General features: G+C 52.4%; 1 protein-coding gene and 1 long non-coding RNA gene across 5 annotated transcripts in view; one reads left to right on the top strand and one right to left on the bottom strand.

The window, feature by feature from the left end:
- RFLNA (refilin A) overlaps window positions 1–16,074 on the top strand; it is a 197,380-nt gene that overhangs the window by 168,408 nt on the left and 12,898 nt on the right. The window contains exons 5-10 of one of the 4 annotated variants that reach the window (XR_002124715.1): window positions 1,589–1,736; window positions 2,255–2,463; window positions 4,341–4,498; window positions 4,764–4,897; window positions 12,338–12,507; window positions 12,683–12,823. The gene's annotated coding sequence lies outside the window, so the exon portion shown is untranslated. Of the gene's footprint in view, window positions 1–1,588; window positions 1,737–2,254; window positions 2,464–4,340; window positions 4,898–9,558; window positions 11,843–12,337; window positions 12,508–12,682; window positions 12,827–16,074 lie in introns of those variants that run through there. The other 3 variants (XR_002124714.1, XR_002124713.1, XM_019648896.1) reach the window with 3 other exon arrangements.
- Window positions 6,907–16,074, bottom strand: part of LOC109386048 (uncharacterized) — a 13,649-nt gene continuing 4,481 nt past the window's right edge. Inside the window, exons 2-3 of the long non-coding RNA XR_002124716.1 lie at window positions 15,636–15,792; window positions 6,907–7,517 (exon numbers count right to left, since the gene is read on the bottom strand). This is a non-coding gene — a long non-coding RNA (uncharacterized LOC109386048). The remainder of the gene's footprint in view (window positions 7,518–15,635; window positions 15,793–16,074) is intronic.

The raw sequence follows: 16,074 nt of genomic DNA, 5'->3' as shown, positions 1-16,074 counted from the left end.
CCAATATAAGAGCAACACGTATTCAGTAGAGGACATAAGTATAAAAGAACACAAGAACCCACCATTCTCACACACAGACGTGATAAGGACAATGATAATGGTGACACGCGCCATCATTAACTGGACGCCAAACAATCAACAGTAGGTAGCCCGGAAGTAGGTACTGTCCTTGTCCCCATTTTACAGATGACAAAACTGAGGCTTCGCGTCAGCCAGTAAGTAGAGGAGCTGGGACAGGAACCTTGCTCTCAGCCCATCCCTGTCCCTCTCTGGCCCCTGTATGTGTGCACGTATTTGCCACAGACCTGGAATGTGCTGGTGCTTTTTCCCTTCAGCATTGAATGGCGGCTGCGTTTTCTGATCTCCCCTCACTTCGTTTCCCCCGGGGACATCTGCAGGCGCTGAGGAGAGCAGACCCCTCTCCCCCACCCCTCGAGTGTAAACATTTCAGCACCACGCTGCCAAAGGAGAAAAAAAAAAGAATCCCCACCTCAGATGTAAAAACCAGGAGACCCGGCCGGGGCCGGGGGCCGTGGAGAATGAAAGGGAGCTTTGTGCAGGGAGAAGGGGGTATGGGGGACGTCCCGGGGCCAAGCCCTCGGCCACCTCAGCGGGGGCACAAGGCTGGAATCACAGCCTGATGGCTGGGGAGAACGGGCAGGATCGAAACTGGGGACAGCAGTAAACCTGTTCTGGGCACTGAGATGGTTTTCCCTACGAAGGCCCAGTGAGGCTAAGGCTGCCCGTGGGGCACGAACTTGGGCCCTCAGGGTCACCAGAGCAGCAAGCCTCCTCCCGTTTATCTCAGCTGGGTTGAGAACAAAATGATTTTCATTTTAAGAATGTGGAATTAATGTGCAGGAGGAGAGTGGGCACGTTTAGCCAAAGCAGTGAGGAGGGCTTGGTGGCTTCCAGGAGCGTGGGAGGGGCGCTGACCGCCTGTCCCCTAACCACACACTTCACGGTCGTTTCCTAGCGGCCTAGACACAGAGAAGGGTGTGTTCTCATCCACACGTGCTGAGCTGGGTTCCAGGTAATTCTGGGGGTGGCTGGCCATCCTTGGTGTTCCTTGGACTGTAGACACATGTCTACACTCTCTGCCTCCGTCTTCACATGGCCTGTCCTCTGCGTGTCCGTGTCTTCACATGGCCTTCTTATAAGGACGCCTGTCATTAGGATGAGGCCCACCCTACTCCAGTATGACCTCGTGTTCATTTGATCCCTATTTCCAAGGTCGCATTCACAGGTCCCTGGGGTAAGGACCTCAATTTTTTTTGGGGGGGGACACAACTCAACCCACAACAGGGCCTTCGTCTGCCAGTTTGTCCCCATGTGTGAGCGTGTGCACTTGTAAGTGTGTACGTATTAACTCACGGGAGCGCGTCTCACCAGCTCCGATTGCAGAGTACCTGGTGGTACCGCGGGGCTGTGTTTCCCAACGCCCGGCCCTCGTGCTCACGCTTGGTGATGCGTTCAGGCTGCCACGGTCGTGTTCTCCTCCTTTCCCAGGAGATGGCAGGCCCACACTCAGGCAGGGCTCAGAGAGGGTCTTTCGCGAGCGCTCCAAAGATCTCTCTTTTCTCATCAGCTCCACAAAAGGAGGATTCAGAGCCGGAGGTGACCAGACAGGTGGAGCGTGTGATAGGACTTCTGTCTGCGAGGAGGACAATGGGCCAATTCATCGCCAGGACCTGCGAGCGGGCCAGGGCGATGGATGCGAGGCCAGACCTGCCGAGGTCAGAAGAGCAGGCGTCTGGGAGAGTGGTTCCCAGGGCCTCCAGGACACCGTCTCCCGTGGGAGGAGAGGGACCCGGCCCAGGGCTCACCAGAGAACAGAGTGAACTGAGCTCCAGGCTCAAAACCGGGGGCCTTCACAGCCTGGGGTCCTACCTCCACAGGCCCAGCCAATGGGGGGCAGCCCAGGAGGGCTGGGGTGAGTTCTAAGCCTTAGAACCTAAGAAGGTGAAACACCTTCTTCCCTGGTGGTTAGTGCAGATGAAAGGGTCAATTGCCCTTAATGAAATAAAGAACCTCTTCAATGGTTATCTCGAAGGATCCAGATACCCGCTTTCATCATGACTGCTGTGGGCTGACTGTGTGCCCCCAAAATTTATAGGCTGAAACCCCAACTCCCAGTGGGATGGTATTAGGAGGCCGGGCCTTTGGGAGGTCATGAGGCCATGAGGGTGGAGCCGCCAGGATGGGATTAGCACCCTTATAAGAAGCAGTAAAGCTCTCTCCCTCTCTCCCTCAGCTAGAAACCACCAGGGAGAAGGCCTCCAAGAACCCACCAAGAACCCAGCTACTCTGGCATCCTGATCTCGGACTTCCAGCCTCCGGAACCATGAGAAAGAAACGTGTTGTTTAAGCCGCTCCGTCGATGGTATTGTTACAGCTGCCCGAACGGACCAAGGCAGTGACCAGATGACTATGAGCGGGCCTATCACCTAGCGTGTCCCGAACGTAAGGGATCCACATGGAAGTTTTAGAAGCAGAGAGGTCTCCGCCATGCTGACGTGTGACGGAAGCTTGGGGTGCGGTGCCCAGGACAGCGTGTCTGTGGGGCTTACTGCCCGCAGTGTCCTGGGAGGGAGCATAGTACAGGCACACGCTTCTGAACCTCGTGTGACCTTTGGCTCTGTCGTTTCCCAACCGAGCCAGGCTGCATGTCTTGTTTAAAGTTTTTCCCGATCAGTGGGGTCCTACCAGCTCTGAGCTCAGAGAGCTGCTGTGAGGCTTAAATGGAGTAACATACATCAAGTGCTTGGGCCATGGTGCTTGGGCCAGGGGCAGGGACAAAGAAATGGGCCATTTTGACCATCAGACAATCACCTTCCCTCCGTTACCCCTGAGCTCCAAGTCTGTGCAGCACATCAGGATACAGTGAATCCTACATTATGTGAGACAGGTGACAACTTACAGTTCCCAAACTCAATTTGTTTTGCTGTAACTCAATTTCTCTATCAAGCCCCCAATCCATCTATTGGCAGAATATCATCTCAGCCAATTTAGGGTCAATTTGTTCAAATTAGAATAGCCACGGTTCTCTCTCCCCATTCCTCAGCGGTACTGGGTTTCAGATCTAGGAGGTCCCTGAGGTTTGAGGGAGGGGCCCCTGACATTTGCTGAGACGCCTCAACTCTCCATGCAGACTAGGCTGTCGGTCCCCACAGTTTAGGGGACCCCTCTATTTCCCCATCTTCACTTCAAGGCCCCTTGCTCTGCCAGCCCTAAATCAGGACTGCCAGGCCCTGCTGGGGGAGGGGTGGGTGACACACAGGGACCCTCAGATGCTCTCTCACCAAATTCTGGGGCCCTGGGGAGCCCAGTGAGGAAGAATCTGGACCTGACCCCCACTCTCTGGACTGTTGCTTTCCTGATACTGAACAGGCAGATTTAGTGTCTGGTGAGGGTCCATTTCCTGTTTCCTACACAGCCATCTTTTCACTTTCCACAAGGCAGAAGGGACGGAGGAGATCTCCTAGGCCTCTTTCATAAAGGCGCCAATCCCCTTCCTGGGGGCCCCACCCTCAGGACCTCACCACCTCTCAAAGGCCCCGCCTCCTAACCATCACTCTGGGGGGTAGGATTTCACATATGAATTTGGGGGGTGGGGGATACAAACATTCAGTCTGTAGCAAATGGACAAATTATGGTACATTTGTACAAAAGAATACTATACAGCAGGGGTGTCAAACTCAATTAAAACACGGGCCATTTGGTACAACAGGCAAGATTCCCGCAGGCCACATCACATTTACAAATTTTGTTAAATTTATATTCTGAAGTGAGGATTCAGGAATATGGATAGGATAATTAAAACACTATATAATTAGGGGCCGGCCGAATGGCTCAGTTGGTTAAGAGCTCGCTCAAGAGTTTGAGCTCTGAGCAACAGCGGTTCGAGGCCAGCCCGAGCTGAGCAGCCGCTAAGCTGCCAATAGGTAGCAGGATGGCTCAGCTAAAAAAAAACAAAAACAAAAACAAACAAAAAAACACTATATAATTGCTTTTATTTAAACATTTATTTTATTTAATGTATTTATAAAACTAAAATTATTCTTTTTTACCCGAGTGCTCTTTTTAACCTTTTCGCTGTTGGGATCTGTTTACCCGATGTGACACTGAGAGTGGCAGACATATTGCTTCTAAATGTCGCCGGAACTGAGTCAGCACGTTTATACACGCCCCCAGGCCCCCAGGAAAGGCACTGGGCCACGTGTATACTCGTCTTCAGTAGTTAAAGGGTTAACGAGGGAATTGTGTGTATGGTGTTGTCTCGATCTCCCCTAAGCGCTATTTTCTTCATAACATTTTTTTCTATTTTCATTTTATTTCAGAGCATCGTGGGCCACAAAAAATAACCTCGAGGGCCGCATGCGGCCGCCAGTTTGACACCCCTGCTATACAGCAAGGAAAAAGACCAAACCACTAATACGCCCAACAATACGGCTGAATCTCAGGAATCATATGCTGAGTGAAAGAAGCCAGATGAATTGTATGCCACCATTTACATTTTACTAAGTTGTTCTCTATCCATCTTTTGGCAAAAGTCATGAGTGATGATAAAAGCCAGGGTGGTGGTGACTCTGGTTACTGACTGGGGGGAGCGTGTGACAGATGGACGTGTCCTCCGTCTTGACCTGGGTGGTGGTCACGCCGGTGTCCACACGCGTCCAGCCCAGCAGTTGAGAAGGGTGCGCTTCACATGTGGAAAGCTGTGCCCTAGAAATGAAGACAAAAAGAAACGGTTTGCTCTCTAGCCAGAGTCCGTGGGAATGGACTTCACGAGTGCTTTGGGAAGGACTTGGAGGGAGCCCGCGGCGTCCGGGGGTCACCCGAGGTGTGAGCGCTGAGGCCTCTGAGCCTCCGGCATCCGGTCCAGCTCTCCTGAGCGGTGAGTGTCCCCAGTGTCCTCAGGTTCGTCCCAGGAGGAAAAACACGCTGTGAGTCAGCGCTGTCGGCCCAGTAGCACCTCATTTCACCCTTCCGTGACCCAGGAGCGGGGAAAGGAAGGTGACCGCTCTTGTATCTGTGCCCAGCAGGGAGGTCATGCTCTCTGCGGACTTGGGCTGCTCCTGCCTGTTTGAGTTCAGAGACCCCATGGCGGGGTCATGCCTAGGGAGTCCCCCACCAAGCAAGCCACCTCCTGCCCAGGAGAATGCCTGAGGGTCCCCTCCCACCTGTCACTTGGCCTCTGTCAGCAGTTTGTCCTAACACATCTGTGTCCCCACCCTCCAGCTAGGACTGCTGAGTGGAGTCATTTCCAGAGCAGATGGACCCGGAGAAGGCTGGGGCCATGGCAGGGCTTTGTAACACCCCGGAGCTCCCCAGGCAGCTGGGGGCCACACGTGGCCTTCCCTTGCCCATATATCAGGGGCCACACGGGCTGTGCTCAAGCCCAGATGAGGACTGAGAGGGAGCGGCCATGTAGGGTTACCCTCACCCCCAAACGCCTGCTGAGCCTGGAGCTCTCAGGGTTTGTCCTAACGCTGGTTGAAAAGAACCTTCTGGAAGGCATGCTCCACCATCCCCTCACCACCCAACCTGGAGCCAGGCATGAAGAAGGTTGGTGGTCAGAGTGGCAGCTGCTGTTGAGCTCACTTTGAACTTGAACTTTTTTTGAAACCCAGCTCATAAATCTGCAGCTCAGCCTGGGGGACTCACCTTCAGATCTGGGTGTGGAGTTTGCAGGAGAGGCCTGGGGTCTCCAGCACAATGCAGCATTGACAGGACTGTCGTGTGTGTGTGTGTGTGTGTGTGTGTGTGTGTGTGTGTGTACCTGAGGACAGAATGCTGTGGACAGTGCCAAAGCGAGGGCGCCTACATCTGGAAAGTGTCAGGTTTAATGCCCAAAGCCATGGGCCCAGGTCAGCTCAAAGTACATGTTTGCTCGCAGCCGCAGCTGTGCAAACTCCCGCCCGCCGGGGCTCTGCTGGGCCCCTGTCAAGTTCCCTCAGAGACAGTGGCCCCTTTGTCAGATTCCATTCCAATCCCCCGTTTCAAAGTCACTGGCCTGCCACGGGGCCCCAGCCACAAACAGCTGCCGGGCGGCATCTGTCTGAGGCTGCATTCATTCCGCCTCAAGAAGGAAAATATCGTAATTTAGGGGCGTCCAGACGTTACCCATCCCCTCCCCTTTCCTAGGAACCCCCGTGTCCCAGCTGATTGCATGCCCCCCCCACCTCGGTGTCCTTAGGGCGTCCCAGACACCCCGTAGCACCTCCAGCTCCCCTGGGGAGCTCGCTCCACTTCATTTGGCTCTTGGTGGCTGTCACTTGGGATATTGTTTCCCTGTGGCTAGGCTGTGGTTTGTGTTCGGAAGCTGATGAAGACACAACAGTGTGTGTGTGTGTGTGTGTGTGTGTGTGTGTGTGTGTGTGTGCGCGCGCGTGCGCACGCGTGCATGTGTATAATCACTTTTTCTATAAAGAAACTCTCAGGAGATAGGGTCCAGTCCTTCTGGAATGCAGTGATGCTTTTTATAATTTCTTCTTAATGTGTTTCACTGAAGGATTCGATGTAATCCAACATTCACTGACCACTGACCACGCGCCCGACACTCTGCCAAGGGCTGGGTGGGGACCAGTTGGCGAATAAGACAGGTACGGCTCCTTTCTCCAAGGAGCTGCCTGCTAGTGTGAGAGACACAAAAGCAAACCCCATAATGTTAAGTGGCCTTACATCCGTAAAGATCATTAAGCCGGGGGACGGAGTAGAGGGCGGCTGGAGAAGGAGCAGGGGCAGAGAGCCAGGGTGGTCAGACAGGGTGTGCTGAGGAGGCGACATCTCAGCAGAGCCCTGAACGGTGAGAAGAACCCAGCCTTTGGTTCCAAGACAAACGTTTCTTTACCCTCCACTTCCTCTCTGATAGAAGCCCAGGCACCAAGAAGCAACTGCAAAAAAAAAAAAAAAAAAAAAGCCACTTCCGGAGCCCGGGCGGGAGGAGAGGTTCTAAGAAGATTCCAGATGTCCAGCAGCCTGTCCAGCTGGCTTCCAAGCAGCGTCTTTACCGGGCCCTCGACACCGGCAGGTGCCAGGAGACGCATTGCGGGTCCAGAAAGTCCATCTGAAACCGGGTATTTTCTTCAGCTGGACTCTTTTTGCAGCTATCAAGTTTCCTCGTCTGTTAAGAAACCCTGGGAAATTATTGGTTTAACAAGAGCATTTGGTATTTCTCAGTCATTTTTTTTTCTTTTAACCTTTTCTCCCTTTGCTCTTGTTTTTCTTCTCTTTGTTTGGCTTTTGAGCAAAAACTTCCTACCCACTGTGATATTTTCCCCATGAATAGCTAAGTAGGCCTAGAAAAACAGGAATAGGAAACACGGGGGATGGCCGAAGTCAAGGTCAACGGCACGCTGGGAACCTCCCAGGAACACTTTGGCTCCTATCAGCACGGGCTCCAATGTCAGCTGGCCACCTAAGTTCCACGGACCTCTTTCTCGCAAGTCAAGTCGTCACTTCTTGAAGTCCCTGAGGTGGGAAGTGGCGATTGCAGAGGTCTTGCTCAGCATGTCCTGGAGGGAACAAAGAAAGAAAACCCATCTGTTGTGTGAAGTTAGTGACAGAGCATCCCGACAATCACTTGAGGCTGATCCCAGTTGCACCCAGCCGCATTAAATCTAGCCTGCGAGACAATGACTTGAATTTACAAGGATTAACAGAAGTCCCAGGAGATGGTGGTTAAGCCCTTGAACAGTTTACCCTCCCCCACCAAAAACAAATCTCTGAATCACAGAGCTTCAAAACGAGGGAAAAAAAATCAAACGGAAAGTAAAAGAAAAAAAAATCATTCTTTATCGTTTGTCTGCTCTAAAGAATTAGAGCAGAGTTACCACACTTGGGTAAACTAAGAGGAAATTAGCGTATTGAAAATGTTTACCACTTTTGATTTTCAAGATGAAATTCTAATCCAACTTTTCTTTCTTTTTAACATATGGAATTTCTGACCCCACTTCAAGTAGCCTCACCTCAGGGGCCCTTGTTCTGGTATCTCTTACACGTTCTCCCCGCCCTGGGTTTGTCTGCCACACTGGTGTCACAGGGAGAATTATTTCATGCCCCTGCCCTGTGTCCCAGCAGTCGTCGTCTATACGCCACGGAGTTAAGATCTCCTTCTTCTGGAATCTTCTCACCTTCCTCATCTCTGTGTTGGTCAGGATAAGAAGCACTGGCGGTGGTAACAAACAAGCCCCAACTCTCTGCGGAACAGCTGGTAGCCAGCAGGCTCTCCTCCGCAGAGCCACCCAGCCGCCAAGGCTCCCTCCTCCATCCTGTGGCTCCACCCTCCTCTATGTCCTGGGAGTCCTCGCCGTTCAGCCTGTGGCTGGAGCCTGTGGCAGGAGAAGTTCTAGAGGTCGTGCACGTTCATCCCACCCACATCCCAGGGCTCAGAACTCAAGCACGTGGCCACACCTAACTGCCCGGAAGCCTGGGGAATGTACCAGAGCATTGTCCTCCGGCAGCAGGAGACAGAAAACCAGGAGCATCCGTTAGCAGGCTTCCCATGCTGCCTACTCTTCTCCGCCTCTCTTTGGTGCCACCTCCCTGTTTTGTTCATCTCTGCGCGGTGTGTCTAGCTGAAGCACATGTCCCCTGCATCGCAGGCAACCCTTGCCTCTTACCAACCTCGTAGGGTCAGTTTGCCGACTTGCGGATCCTGGCTTTAGAAAAAGCCTGGGTGTCACAAGTGTCCGCTAAGTAAAGTGAGCAGGCACGTTCACTTTTGTGCTCCACGTGGGCGTTACGTGTGCACGCGAAATATTTACCCAACCTGAGCTAAACAGAAACTACATGGCTAACTGCAGAGAGACACGTTCCAGTTTGAGAATCCATCCATCCACCCATCCGTTTGGTCAGACAATAGTTGATGAGCCCACCGTGTACAGAGCATTGTGGAAGTTGCTGTGCAGAAAGAGAAAAACGTATAAGGTATGCTCTTTGCCTTTGAGACGGTTGTACTCCGACTGGGGAAGTAAGAACTAAACACACACAAAGCTAGCAAAAACGCCAGGTCCACACATGTGCAGACAAGTAGGAACCATTCAGGAGCAGAGGCGACGTGGGCTGCTCTGCACGTACCCCCTCCCTTCACCCTTTGACATGTGCAAATGACACGTCAATCTTTTCTTATAGGGGCTTCCTCCCTGCCCCCCCCATCCCCACCCTGATGAACTGTCCTTCCCTTTTCCTCCAGTCCTCACAATGGGCCTCTTTCCCTTTTTCCCTTTTATATCCTTTTCTTGCCTCCCTTTCTCTGTTTATTTCCCCCCATTCTTCTCTCTTCACTTGCTTCCCTTTAATAAAGACCATCTCGAGTTCGTGGCAGCCCCACGGCCTTTGCACCACCAGTGTCCTCTGCCAGAAGCGCCCTTCCTCGGGCTCTTCTCGGAACCCCTTTTCACCACTCAAAAGTCGCCCCTGCGGAGCTTCCTTGAGCCCTCCACCCCCATCTGAAGCAGCTGCATCCTGGTGATTCTCTAGCTCATCACCCCATTTTATTTGTATAGTATTAACCCTCTGAAATTATCTTGTTTATTTTTTTTCTCCCCACACCAGACTGTAACTTCCACAAGAATGGGAACAAAGTGTGACCTGCCCATGGCTCTGTCCCCAGTGCCTGCCATACAGTAGGTGCTCAATCAATAACTGCTGCTTGAAGGGATGGTGGACGAGAAGCCCATCTCCCCTTTCCTCGGCACCCCGGGACTGCAGGGGAGCACCACGGAGACTTTGCCCCTCCCCCACAGCCATGCCTGGTACCCAGACTGCCCCCCCCACACCCCGAACTTGGCCGGAGCCCCGGGCACCGCGCCAGGAGCCCGCAGCTTTTTATTTGCTCCGATTCAATGTCCCTTGTCTTCACTTTGAGCTAGAAACCACACAACTAGAATATCTGCCCAGACTTGTGTCCTCCTCAAGGAATGAATAGAAATGGTATTCACTTGCCCTCCTCTGCGTGTGCTCACCCCGAGGCACTTGCTGGGGAGCTGCTGGCCCCAGGAGCTGTGCTCCCTCCGTCGGTCTCTCTGAGGCACAGAGAACTGGCTCTGAGTTTGGCAGGAGTGGGGACAACTACTCTCTCCTTTGCCCACCTCCCACCTACCCTAGCTCTAACCCGGCTGGACTTGCTCTTATATGTCACGGGCACAGATGTCCTGTCTGCGTCTATTCAAATGTGGCTGAACATGGCTGCTTGGTTAATGAGTATCTGCCATAATAACTCTTGGAAAGCCATAGCGGTTTTTTTTTGGGAGGACTCCTTTTTTTCTGGTATGACAAGTTTTTCATCCTCCAAACCCTCTAAATCAAAAAGTGGTTATTTTGGCGTTACGGATTCGGGCAGACATACGCATCATTTTATTTGACGTCACGGCTTCTAGTCAGAGAAGAGAACTAGAAACCAGTTTGGATGGAGTGCCGCATTTGGAAGACCCCAGGATGCTTTGCTTTGCATGGGGTCACCCAGCGCAAGGCAAGAGGAAGACATGGCTTCTACAGCTTTTCGTCTGGGATGGTGGGCCCCGGTTCCGCGTGTGTCAGGGCCTAAAGTGCAGCTTGACAGCTAAACAACCACGAACCCCTAAAAAAATTGAAAAATGGTAAAGAGAGTGGTGGAGACAGATGAATGCATTAAAGGAGCTATACTGAATGTAACTCATAGCTTCACCTTATCTCCGTCGTCACGCACCACCCACTATTGCCGAGGTCGGCAAACTTTTTATACAAAAGGCCAGATGGAAAACATGTCAGGCTCTGCAGGGCGGGTGATCCCCATGGCCGGGGGGAAGACATAATTGTCACAGTATCAGGGGCTGTCAGCTAGCACAAAGCCCTTCGCAGATGAATTGACCAGGATTTGTAGAGGTTAAGGCTGGTCAGGAACAGGATATTCCCGCAGTCTCAAAATACCTCCCCACAGATTCCTGATGAATTACTCAGGCAAAGATACCTTTACAGTGAAGAAATGTAGTGGACACCCCCTCGGCCAAGTGACGAGACGTTAGCATGACCAACAATGAGAGAAGCTGACGTCTGTGCGTCCAGCTGTCAGTGCCACGACACTGACCCTGTGAAATCCTCGCGAGAACATTCATCTGACGTCAGATCAAATGGAAGCAACCAGACAAATAGACTGTGGGACTCTCTACAGAGCTACTGGCATGAACTCTTTAAACCCATCGATGTCCAGAAAGACAAAGAAAGGCATGGGACGATTCTAGAATAAAGGTGACAAAAAAAGAAATGAGTGTGGAGGGTGTGAAGTGACTCAAACCTTTGTCTGAAAACGACCATCAAAGACTGTGAAGGGTCTGAGATTTCACCCCACCCTGGCCAGCTAAGAAGCCAGCCTGCCACAGTCGTCTGGACGCTGGCAAAGACACGAGACCCCTGGGGCGAGGCCAAAGGGTGTTATTGCTCACAGTCACACCAGCAGCCAGCGTTTTCTCACACCGTTTTCCCCAGCCCTGGTTCCCACAGGTGACACCTGCCCATGCAGTGACTTGCATTACAGGAGAGGAACCCAGAGTTTAGGGAACCCACATCTTTTTATCATGGGCAGTAAGCCCGCCTGATCTTTTCCCCAGAAGGACATCGTCTTTTTTTATACTGGAAGGTAAGCATGCCTGCCTTCTCCTTTGGAGGGAGACACGCTCTCAACCTTTCAAAGCTGTTCTCTATACAGACGCCCTTGAAATGACAGTCAAGGCAGAGGGCAGTCTCTGCCTGTAAGATGCAACACAAAACCCACGGAGAGTTTTCTCCTAATAATGACAACGAAGTGCGGCACGTGCTTGGGTCCCGGATTGGAAGAGAAAGCAGCTTTCAAGGACATTTTTGGGTAACTGGGGGATTTTGCTATGAAATATAGGTTCTGTAATATCGTTGCGCCCATGTTCAATTCGTTGGTGCGGTCACACCATTGTGGTTATAGAGGCTATCGTCTTTGTTCCTAGAGATGCCGTGGAAGCCACTGGGGGTTAAGGGTCATGAAGTCAGCAAAACAGACAACACAATAAATGTTACACTCACACACACACATACACACAGCTGGGGGAGATAGATTGAGAGGCTAGATGTGACCACATGTTAACAATTGCTGTAATGGAGGTGAAGGGTGTTTGGGTTTTCATTAGATTATTCTTTCAACTTTACAAAACAGAAATTGGGGTTGGGGGGTGGTCCCCGGCTTCTGCAAGAGCAGGCAGCTGGCCTGGGGCGGCCCTCTCCTGACTTTTACGGGCTGTGTTTTGACTCCACCCTGTCACTGATTTTATCCCTGCCCTGCCTTAATTGAGTGCTCTGAGGACATAAATAAGTTTTGTTGTTTACTCAGGCTTGGGAGAAGCTGGCAGAAAAAGGCCTTTTCAGCTAAAAGCTCCTTAAACCCCGAAGGTGTGAACCAGCAAGTTAACGGCCCGAAAACCCTTTCAGCTGTGAACGTGGCTGTGGACGCCTTGGTGTGTGGCTGTGAGCTGATGCAGTGAAGCCCGTTCTGGAGGAAGGGTAAGACCCCAGGAATTCCAGGCCAGGAAGTCGGCCCGAAAGCAGTTTTCGTTGTTTTGCTCAAAGCCTTGGGAATCCTGAGGCTGTTCCAGACATGCTCATTCAGATGTCAGCACAACACACACCCCTGGGTCCAATGCACCGTGGCTCCACGTTGTCCCCACTTTCCTCTTAGGAGCCCACACCAGCCCTGCCCTCTGTGCACGGACTCCGGCGGTGGTGAGGCCAGAGGGCAGGTCCTGACCCCAGACAGACAGCTGCCCAGCCAAGACCAAGCTAGAGCTGCAGGCTCAGAGAGGACGCGGCTAAAAATGAAGAGGTGAGTCACTGTTGAAGATATGTCCCAGCGCCGTCTGTGGCTCGCACAGGGGACTGGGAAAATACAGGCAGGAGGGCACCCACTGGCCAGGCCCCAGGGCCGGGCCTGCAGAGGACACACAGCCCAATGTCATGGTTTTTCCGGCACTGGGCTTTTAACTTGAAACCGATTTCTCTGGGTCACATGCGTTTGTGAACAAATCAAAGCGGAGCTGTCAAGAGCCTGTGATGAAAAAGGAGCTGTCTCCCCCTCTGCCTCTGTGAACCCCACTTTAAGTCCTGGTGGCTACTTTCAAATGCTAAATAATGTCCAATGACTGTGATTCCTTGAATCTCCTAAAGGTAGGCGCTATCTCTGGGCTCTCCATATGAAAAATAAGGATTTAGGCCCATGTCACCCCTTCTCCTCTTCTTAAATAAAAGATGACACACACATAGTAATATATTGGTTACCTCGGTCACTGTCATGACGAGAGGCAAGTGAGGCAGTGATGAAGGGCAGGGACGGGCAAACCCTGGAGAATTTTCTCCGGTCTCTTGCCAAAGTCTCTGCCTGAGCCCGGCATGCCTGGAACCACATGCTAGCTACATTTAATCCCCGCATATTTAATCTCTGCTTAATCCCTTCATTATTATCGCCACTTTATGGATGGGAACGCTTAGGCACAGAGAGGGTTTGCAGATGGTCCAAATCACACAGCTGAGAGCATTGGCACCGGGATCGGAGCCCAGGCAGCCCGAGCATGCCGTCGGCAAGACCCCTGGGAGCTCCCCCCGTGGGCTGGGTGGTGTTCACAGCAGTGAGGAGAACCCGAACCCATGGGGCACACCCCACTTCTGCCGGCAGAGCCCCCCATCTTGAATTTGATGGAAGAGAGACGCTCACAGCTCCTGAAATAGAGCAGATCTGATGTGTCCACAGGCCTCGTATTCTCGCTGGGGGGAGAGCTTTTTGGTGGATTTTGACCTTGACCCATGGGAAGAGTCAGCCCCTCCTTGCAGAGACCCCTGACTGGTCTCCAAAAAAGGACCCGGATGAGGGTTTTAAGGCTAGGCCCTGCGGTGTGAGTTTAGACAAAACATTTACGTTCTCTGAGCCTCCATGCTTGATCTGCTTTATTTTAAACTGGAGGGAACGCACATCCATGTTGCGTGTCGGGGTAGTTTGCGGGGCTCAAGTGGGAGACAATGGGTGTGCAGAGGCCTTTGTCAGCGGCACAGCCCTGTTTCGTGAACCTCTCCTCCGTTGCTGTTTGGAACAAGTGGCTAACGCTCTCGATGAAAAAGCCTTTTTCTCCCAGTGCCCTTCACTTTCAGTCTCCGCGTTAAGCTCCCCCTCAGAAAGCAGACTGGGAGAGCCCCCTGAGGCTGCTGGGGTGCTGGGTGAGCCCCCCTGGAGTTCGAGATCATCCGAGGTCACTTTTCCTTCTTGCTCATCACGTGCTTCTAAAAGCAGGGGACATCACAGCTCCTGGGTAAACAGCTCCCTTCGCAGGGTGTGTGGTGGTGGTGGGTCTCCCCTTCTCTCCAGCATGGGACACACACTTCAGGACCCTTTGTCGGGTACCCTAATACTTCTGTTCTATTAAATATCTACTTTCTCTGCCCAACTTCTCTCCTCTCTTTAACCCAACTTTGGAAGCAATTTGGATCGGGTCATTCCTAAAACCTGCTTCAAAGCCTCTGTGGGTCCCCATTCCCCTGGCAGATAAAGCCCAAATCCCTTAGGGCCACACCGGGGTCTCAGCCTGGGCTGCAGTGCCTGGCCCAGAGCAGGCACGCAGGTCTTCAGAGATCCTCCCCCATCCTTCTCCCCTGGTCTCACACTGCAGAGGTTCAAGCCCCCCTACCTCCTGAGTCTGCTGAGAGGGCCGCCCACCCACTCCTAGCCCCAGGCTCAAGCTCACTTCTGGAAATGTCAGCCTTTCCTCCCTCCCCTTTGACATTTGCAGACCATCTGGCACTGTGAGAAACAAGCTTTTTTTACAGTACAGGCTTTCAGTCCCTGGGCAACCCCCGGCCTGGCAGTGGAACTGCATAGGTCAGAGGTCATGGCCCCTGGGGTCACGTATGGGGGCCTCTAACTGGGCGTTTGACATTTGTAGCGTGGTCATGTTTTTCCTGCCGCTGGCTTTATACCCATCTCCAATGTTATGCCACACAGGGAAGTTGAGAGTGGGTACAGAGAAGCTTGCAGAACCTAAGTGGGCATCGTCATGAAGTCAGTCCTGATAAGTGTGAAGGGCGGAAGCTAGCCAGGATTATGGGCAGGCGAGTGAGGCGCGCGCCTAGAGTGCCCAATTTAAGGGGATCATCCCAAACTTGCAGACAAATACTATTTGACTGCAATATTTTAAAAGTCAAAGCTAATTTTAGAGTGCAAGCTCTGAGCAACAGCAGTTTGAGTCCCAGCCCGAGCTGAGCTGCCGCCGCTGAGCTGCCAACAGGTGGCAGGATGACTCAGCTAAGGGAAAAAAAAAAAAAAGCTAATTAAAAAAATTCCAGGTGCACAAAATATCAACATTTTAAATCAAGTCAAGATGACCCTTCAATGATGCTCTGCACGCTTCACGCTGATTGCCTGCTGGCCCCTGGTGGGTGTTTCTGCCTGAGCATCATTATCTGTTCCCTGTAATAAGAATAATCAGTGCTTGTCAAAGACCTCTCCAGGACAGCTGAGCAGCGGACACAATTGAAGCCAGCTCTAGTCTGTGGGCTGGGAGTGCTGGGCATTTGGGGAGCAGATGTTCATGGTCTGGAAGGACCAGGCCCCCACTTTTGACCTATGAGGGTGATAACAGTTCACTCACCCATTTCAGGTCAAGTGGCCTGAGGGCCGAGGAAAGTCTGTCGTGCCTGAGAATTGAGGCAAACGGAGTCAGTTCTGTTTTTTTCTCCGGAATGTTCCAGACATTCAAACCTCGAGTTAATTCTGCTAGGGCAGCAGGCTTCCCATGTTCTTCCTGGCTGATATAGAAACGGGTTGTAAATTCACCTGATGACAGGTCCAGCTGCCCCCGCAGCGCTCTTAGGAAGCTCCCCACCCCTTCTGCTGGGGGTCCTGGGACGCATGTCACTCTCTCTGGCTGCAGGCTGTTGTCCTTGCTGCCCCCCCACCTGGAAGACTAATTTGGTCTCCACTGCCTGGCTGTTCAGGTCTCATCTTAGAAACGTCGCCTCCTCAGGGCCGCCTTCCCTGGACTATTTGCCGCTCCTGTATCCCGGCTGCTTTCAAAGCAGCCTGCAGGC

This window comes from Hipposideros armiger, unplaced genomic scaffold (assembly GCF_001890085.2).
Source record: "Hipposideros armiger isolate ML-2016 unplaced genomic scaffold, ASM189008v1 scaffold_128, whole genome shotgun sequence".
Lineage (NCBI taxonomy): Eukaryota > Metazoa > Chordata > Mammalia > Chiroptera > Hipposideridae > Hipposideros > Hipposideros armiger.
This window is presented reverse-complemented; position numbering and strand designations above follow the sequence as displayed.